This window comes from Gopherus evgoodei, chromosome 14 (genome assembly GCF_007399415.2).
Source record: "Gopherus evgoodei ecotype Sinaloan lineage chromosome 14, rGopEvg1_v1.p, whole genome shotgun sequence".
NCBI classification, from domain to species: domain Eukaryota; kingdom Metazoa; phylum Chordata; order Testudines; family Testudinidae; genus Gopherus; species Gopherus evgoodei.
This window is the reverse complement of record NC_044335.1, coordinates 30,894,445-30,902,463: the sequence shown is the minus strand read 5'-3', so window position 1 is coordinate 30,902,463 and position 8,019 is coordinate 30,894,445.

Sequence of the window (8,019 nt, the reverse complement as noted above, 5' to 3'; positions counted from 1 at the left end):
CCGGGCGGTGCTCCGAGTCTTCAGCGGCACTTCGGTGGCGGGTCCTTTACTCGCTCCAGGTCTTCGGAAGCACTGAAGGACCCGCTGCCGAAGTGCCGCCTAAGACCCAGAGCAAGCGAAAGAACCACCACCGAAGTGCCGCCGAAGACTTGAAGTGCCGCCAAGTGAGTAAAAATTAAAAAGGCGCCTCTAGCCAGGGAAGGGATTATCACTGGGCATGGGGCCCTCTTAGGCGCGGGGCCCGATTTGGGGGAATTGGTGGAATAGGCCTGAAGCCGGCCCTGATTAGGGGTGGCCCAGCCAGGCCTTTCCCACACACACTCCAGGAAGACCAGACTCTCCCCCCGAGGGGACAACTTCCAGGGGCCTCAGTGAAAGGGATCTGCAGGGGTCCTCTCCCCCTCACCTGCCCCAGCTGGGGCTTCTCCAGAGGAGGATGATCTGCACAGACAGCCCAGCCCAAAAGGCCACTGGCCCATGAGCTTCAGAGTGAAGAACCCACGCAGCTCCAGGGCGGCAGAGATGTTTGGAGTGACGTTTACCAGAGTGTTCGCAGTGTGTGTGGGTGGAACAATCCCACTGACCCAATCCCAGAAGGAGGAACCCCCAGAACGAGGTTTGCCTGGGACATCACCCCTCTCGGTGAACACACCCTGTGGTCCAGGCCTGCCCTGGTGGAAGGCTATTCACTGAAGGGAGGAATGAGGGGTAATGGTCAGGTCGAGCAAATGATTTATTAGATGTGTTTATTGCTCATTATTATTATTGTTTGGCAATGGTGCTGAGCTCTGCGGGGTGACTGGATACGTGGTTCTGTGGACTCCACATTTGTTGTCTCTCAGTGCGTCCGTATCAGATCTTTGCCTCCTTTCACAAGTACCAGGATGTTCTCTCCAGCTGCCAGGCCAGCAAACCCCTGGGCCCTGAGCCAGATGGGGCTGGTCCCTGCTCACCCACCCTCACCAGTGACACACTGTCTCTGGGGCGAATGGTCCCCTGAGTCCCACAGGGCAGAGTTCTGGAGCCAGTGGCATTAGGAGCGTTGCACTGGGATCCCCAAGGTCTGAGCTGGCCCAGTGCTGGTGCACAAAGTGCCCGTGCGGGTCCTGTGCGGTGAGCTGATCCAAGGCTAGAAACTAGGGAAACAACAGCCGGAGCTCACGGCAGCACTGCCCAGCCTGTTTCCAAACCAGGAGGGCCGGGCTGGCCAGGGGAATGAGTTCCATGCCCTGGGGGGCCCACTGGAATGGCTCAATCCCACTGAGGAGCTGTCCAGAGGACAGGGTGGAGGGGCCAGCTCCAGGCCAGAGGAGGTTCTAGAACTGCCCTGGCCACAGCCTGACTCAGTGAGGTTACCTAGCCCTGCAATGGGGTGATCCCGCAGCCTGTGCTGAGCTCACCTGCTGGACCTGCTCTCCATGCAGGACGTTGCTCTCTCCATTCAGCACCAACTGGTAGGGCTCCTCCTGGGGTGATGCTGTCACCCCCACGCCTGCCCGGCCTGGGTCCTCCTGCTCAGCAGTCTCGACACACTGCAGGGGCTGGGCTTCCTCTGGGCAGCCAGTCTGGGTGGAGATGCCCACACCATGTGGGGAAGAGATAAGGGACCCCAGCACAAAAAGCAGCACTTCCCCCTCGGGCCCAGCCATGGCACTCCTGGCCATCCCATCCAGAGAGCACTGGTGCACAGAGAATGGGCTGGCACCACCCATGCCCTGCCTGGTGAGCCCTTCAGGAGAAGAGGGCATTTTAAGCCCACTTGGCAGTGTCCAGCCTGTGCCTCTCGAGGGTCCAGTGTGTGGGTCAGACCCTAGGCGGGGGGGGGGGGGGGGGCAAAGGTGGCTTTTAGCTTCCCCAACTCTGGGGAGCTCCGGGACATAGCACAGTCTTTGGAGTGATAGAGAGCAACCCCAAGGCTGCTCCACAGCCCAGAATAGCTGAAACTCAAGTGCCCACCTCCCAGCCCAGCCCCACCCTCTATCACTGCCCTACACTGGGAGCTGTGGGAGTAAGGGGCATATAGGGCTGTGTGTTGAGCCAGTGCTCCCCCTTTGTATGGTCCCTTTTCGTTCCTGGCACAGAATAAAGAGGCTGCCAGAACTGCCCCTCAGTCTGGGCCTGGCTGCTATGTCCCAACTCCTGGGCTTGCCCCACTAACCATGCTCAGGGTCACTGTGTGCATAGATCCCGAGGGCTCCACATGAACTCTGTTCAGTGCAACGGCTTCAACAGGAGAGATTGAGGAAGCCCCACATGAGAATATCCCATAGCTCTTCTTGCCCTCAGCCAGGAGTCTCCCACACTCCAGTTGAGTGCCCTAACCACTAGGCTAAAACATGTGCTGGAAGCCTGTGCCCTGACTTCTTGCTAACAGCACAGGCACCTGCAGCAAAGCGAGGGTTTGCAGCTGAGCATTGCAAGCAGAGGGCGGGGGGGCTTAGCACACACCCTTCTCATTGGCCTCTCTCATTGGCTAGCTTAGGTGGCTTCTCACCTCCCCTGCTGGCTTTTGTGAATTGTATTATGAGACACCTTTGTCTCCCCATTCATCACCTAGGAAGCCAGGTGCATAATTCCCGCTCTGGGAATCTCAGCATTGTTCCTGTGATTTTGTTATGTTTGCTGGCACCCTGCACACAACGCCTAGCTGACTGCCACCCTCTGAGAATGTGACACCTGCCCTCACCCTCATGCCCCCAGGCTTTGATAAGGGGCTTGCTGCCAGCATTCACCAGGCTTTGTATTGCCACTAGGCAAACTGCCCGCTGCTGCTCAGATGCTACTGAGTACAACTCAAATGCAGGATGCAGCCACTTGGGGGGTCCAGATAAGGGTTGCATGGGCAATCTTGATCCTGGCATTTCCTGGCTTTTGAATGCCTGACTTGGCAACTTTAACAGTCTTTTAACATGGTTTTGGAGGCATAATTTGCTAATTTTCTGAAGAAAAAACTGCCCTGAAAAACAGAAATTCCCTCATATTGACCCCCATCTTGGGTCAGCCCCAGGGCTTAGGTCTTTTGCAGTACAGCACAGAGCTCTGCTACTTGAACTACCAGAGGACCCGGTAGCAGCAGCAGTAGGCTGTTCACCTCTGTGTGGCCTGGAGGACGAGAAGTGAGTTTCACAGCTATTTGCTGACAGAAAAGGAAGGCTGAGACTCCTGGGTTCTATTCCAGGATCTGTAGGGGATTGTGATCGAGTGTTTTTAGATCCCTCTACTGTGGTTTTCCTAGCTTGTCTCTGCTCCTCCCTCCTCCCCTTGTGCTCCCATCCACCACCCCTGGCTCCTGCCCCTCCCATCTCCTATCCACTCCCCCTCTGCTCCTGTCCCGCAGCCACCTGTTCCCATCCCCTGGCATCTGCTCTCTCTGGACCTATAGAGCCCTTAGCCCCATGACTTTTCCCTATACTCTACTCTGCTCCTATCCCACCTGCCCCACCCTCGGCATCTATATACTCCCCTTTTCCCTTCCACTCTGCTCCTCCCACACCCCTGGGTCCTGCTCCTGGCCTCCCCTCACCCCATTAAAATGTGGCTGGTTCCTCCTGCCCACCATGCTGCTTGGGCACTGGCAGAGGGAGCATTGAAAGCGCAGGAGACACTGGCTTCCAGTTCTATGTTCCAGCATTCAGCACCATGGTGGCCTTAACAGCTGTAGGGGAACAATTGCAGGGAAAGCCCACCTCAGCCTCTGCAGTCCTGGGATGGTGTCTGCTCAGTCATGCTGGGGATGGTGCCTATGAAGTTAGCGCTTAGACACTTTGAGTGGAACAAGCTCAGTGTAGACAGAATCCTTAGAGAATTTAGCTGCTAAACTTTAACAAGTCCCTACTGAGCATGTGCAAAGTGAGATTTTTTTTCATAGTTTTATAATTTGACCGAATTTGGGCAAATACTCAGGAGAACAATAAAAGGCACCCCCATCAAACACACACCAGATTTCAAGGCCAGGCTCTAACTTATGGAGGCCTTAGAGAGTCTCAGTTAAACAACTGCAAGAATATTTTTAGCACAGAATTTTTTCCCCCCTAATCTCATTCTTGGACATGGCTGAACCATTTTAGCTGAAAGGTTTTTTTTGTTTTTAAATCAGCCTGAAGCAGAGACCTAAGAACAGTGAAAGTGTTGAACAACCTTTACTACAGGTGGCACTTGCAGCTCTGCCTATTAAACAATTATACGATGCTATGGGACCGGCTGTGACAAGTTCTAGGACATTGCATAAATGTTGGACATCTGCAGAGTCTGGGCGGGCCAGTTATGAAGGGAGCGTTTCCTCTTTGGCATAGTTTTCCTGCTCAACATTGCACAAGCGATTTCAGCCCTGACAGATCTAAGGCCTCTTCACAGCACTTGTGTCACATGAATCAGGCAGAAATCACTGCCCAGCCCTGCTTTCCCCTACTGGGATAGTTGGTCAGAAAGTCACCTTCATTCCCTGACTCAGAGGAGTTCCCATCCCCATAGAAAAGGCAAACAAATAAACAAGGGAAAAATTGCAGGAAGCATATGTCAGATCTCCTAAAGTCTACTAATATCTGCTCCAGTGAGACTCAGGGCCCAGCTGGACTATGCTAAAGCCTGAAAGCAGAGTCAGTTGCTTTCCTGACTCATCTTTTCTCCTTGCCTCAGCATTTCCTTCTTGGGCTACTTGCAAAGCAACTCTCTTTCTGCACTATATTAATGAGACCCAGCCTCCCCAGGGCACAGCTCTCTCCCCTTGCCTTTGCATGCATACTAGGAGAAAACACAGTGAAGGATGGATAGAAAATCCCATGGGCACCAGGAACAGAAAACAATTAGCAAGCAGCAGCATTTTGCACCCCGGCTGGGCTGCTGAAATCACATTCCTTTCCGGCAGAGGCCCAAGCCCTGGAGCAGTCAGGCCCTGTGCCTATCACAGAGAGAAGCCAGCACCCCTGGCTCTGGAACCCTGTTGAGACACATGCAGGTCAGAACCAGTGCTGATGTTTGGTAAACAGAGCTGGAGCTTGTCAGAGTCACATTGTCCCTGTTTGTTTTGATTGGCCTTGCCTGGCACAAAGAATCACAATTTAAAAAGAAAATGGATCAGATTACACTGGGCAGCCGGCTGTGACTAAAGAAGCAGGTGGCTGCTGCAGGCTGGACCCATGGCCAGGGGAGTTGGGCCATGTCTGCATTAGAGACACTGCACAGCTGAAGTGATACTGATGGTGCAAACCCCTAATACAGACACATGACATGGATGTGAAGTGGGGTTCAGCCCAGTGCGGATGAATCTGGTAAATTACCAGGGTCTCTCGCACTCTCATCCCCCTTTCCACTGAGGCTGCATCTACACAGAGGCTTGCACCAGATGCAGTGAGAGCAGGACAGATCTCTGTAATTAACAAGCACCCTTCACTTTCCATATAAAAGGAGAGGAAGAACAACCCAAACATTTACACCGTGTGTTGGCTATCAGCCAGGGCACTCTGCCCGTATGTTGTATTGCTTTCTTTCCTTTGTCTGTTCTTTTCCATCTGCACTGTCTGTGAGACAGCAAGAGTGTCGCTCATGTGTTTGTGCAGCACCGAGCCTACTGCCAGTACTGCTGTCATATCAGTAACAGAGAGCTGCAGGTTTGCAAGTGCACAGTTCAAAGCCAGCACCTGGATTTAGAGATGGGCCCAACCCTCTAATTCAAGCTCTGGAGCTCAGCTCCTGTAGCCCAGGGGTGCTTGGAGCTAGATTGAGATGACTGGATCTGGTTCCCCCAAATCTAGGGACACTTGGATCCCGGGTTTTGGGTCAGGACTTTCTCCAGTAGGAGTAACACCAATCTGAAGGGTAACAGTCTATACACACTGGACAAAGTCCCCTTGTTAAAATCAATGTGATCTAGCTGGTAACTGATGCCCCAGCAGCAGTAAATCTGAGCTAGCGTCATTGCACCATCTTATAGCTGGACCTGATCAGCCTGTTTCGGAAAGGAAAGAAGCAAGTTACGGAGCACAGCTGCCTACTGTTTGTTCTGAGTTTCAGCCCCCATCTGTCTCCCCTGGGCACACGCGGTGTGGTACATACCAGAAGAGTGTAGCGGCCCCGGAGAGCTTTCATGGTGTGTGGGTGAGGCTGGCAGCAGGTGCATGGAGCTGTGCTCACTGCTGAGAGCTGCCCAGGGGAGGGGAAAGCAGGTACCTGCCAATGGCCTGGTGAGAACACTCCCATCTAAACAACACAGATTTTACTGCTTCCCTCTACCTGGGCTCTCCCACCTCCTGGTACAGCAGTCAGGTCATCAACTATGGGCAGCCTCCACTGCTCAGAGCCCCATTGGATAGCATGTGCCTGCGGAGGGTTTACCAGATAGATCAAACCCCTCCTCTCCAATTGGAAAAAGGAGTTTAAAGGACTTGGAACTCTTTGTAACTGTACATGAATGTCTTCCTGTTGCCAGTCTCAAAGAGCTCTTCACAAGACTGCAGCGAACTTGAGTTCCTAACCACAATGCTTGTTCTCTCTATTGCATGCAGCTGGCTTTGTTATTGTAGGGTCTCATGTGGGTACTGAGCTGAGCACCCTGCTTTGGTATTGGAGGACTGGTTACATGTACTTTCTTACTCAGGTTGCTTATGAATGCTGAAGGTGGGTGTTTTTTTTTAAGGAGAAAGAAGTGGCTGAAACACTGGGGTTTGGTTTAGTTCTGTTTTTTAAAGGCATAAGAAATACAGCAAGTCTGCAAACAGAAATTAGAAAGTGAACCTGGGCAAACAGATGCTAAGGTGCTTAGGAGCAAAGTCCCCATCCACGGAGGGCTGTTCTGACAGCAGTGTAAATATAGTAAGCATCAGCAAGAGCTGCTGACAACTTCCGAGAAAGCTTCAACCCGGAGACTATTTGAGACAACAGAAACACAAACCAGTGCTCATGGAATACAGTCAGTCCCACAAAGAGACCCAGGAAACTGCAGCACTTCCCAGATTTGTCTGTATAGTGCCCCGCTGCTCTGTAGCGATGATCTCACATACGGCTTCTCTTCCACTCCACACTCACTGGCCTGGTCCTCCCTGCCATTCCCCAGCAGCTGGCCCTCACATTCATTCCTATTCCCTCTCAACCAGGCCCCTGCCCTTTCCGCATGGCCCTGCCCACCCCTCATTTTGCATTCCCCACCAACTGGCACACTTCCCCATGGCCCCATTCCCCCTGCCTGGCCCCCACTTCTCATCCTGTTCCCCATCCCATCCCCCCCTTCCTATTCTTAATCACATAACATCCCTACAGCAACAGCCTCACTGGAGCCTCTAGGACAGTAATACTAGAGCTTTGTGAGTGCAAACTAGAAGAAGCCCTCTATCTCCTGTTCCTCTTCCTTTCTCCTCCCCATCTCTGTGATAAATGAAGCAGGTGGGAGCAGGGCCGGCTTTAGGAAATGCGGGGCCCAATTTGAACAGTTTCAACTGGGCCCCGGCAGAGATGACTGAAAAATAAACAAAAAACACACAGGTAAAAAAACAGGGACTTGTACTCACCGGACAGTGCTCCGAGTCTTCGGCAGCACTTTGGCGGCGGGTCCTTCACTCGCTTCAGATCTTCGGCAGCACTGAAGGACCTGCCGACAAAGTGCCACCGAAGACCCGGAGTACCACCAGGTGAGTAAAAATTAAAAAGGCGCCTCTAGCCAGGGAAGAGATTCTCACTTGGCACTGGGCCCTTTTAGGCGCGGGGTCCGATTCGGGGGAATTGGTGGAATAGGCCTAAAGCTGGTCCTGGGTGGGAGGTAGCTCCCTTTTATGGACACTCACCCAGCCAGTAGCTATAAAATCTCTCTTAGTCAGGGGTGGCTCCAGGCACCAGTGCTCCAAGCACCTGCCTGTGGTGGCAAGCCACGGGCGGGGGGGGGGCGCTCTGCCGGTCACCGCTAGGGCGGCAGGCAGGGTGCCTTCGGCAGCATGCCTGTGGAGGGTCTGCTGGTCCCGCAGCTTCGGGCCAGAGGACCCTCTATGCTTGGGACGGCAAAATGTCTAGAGCCGCCCCTGCTCTTAGTAGCTG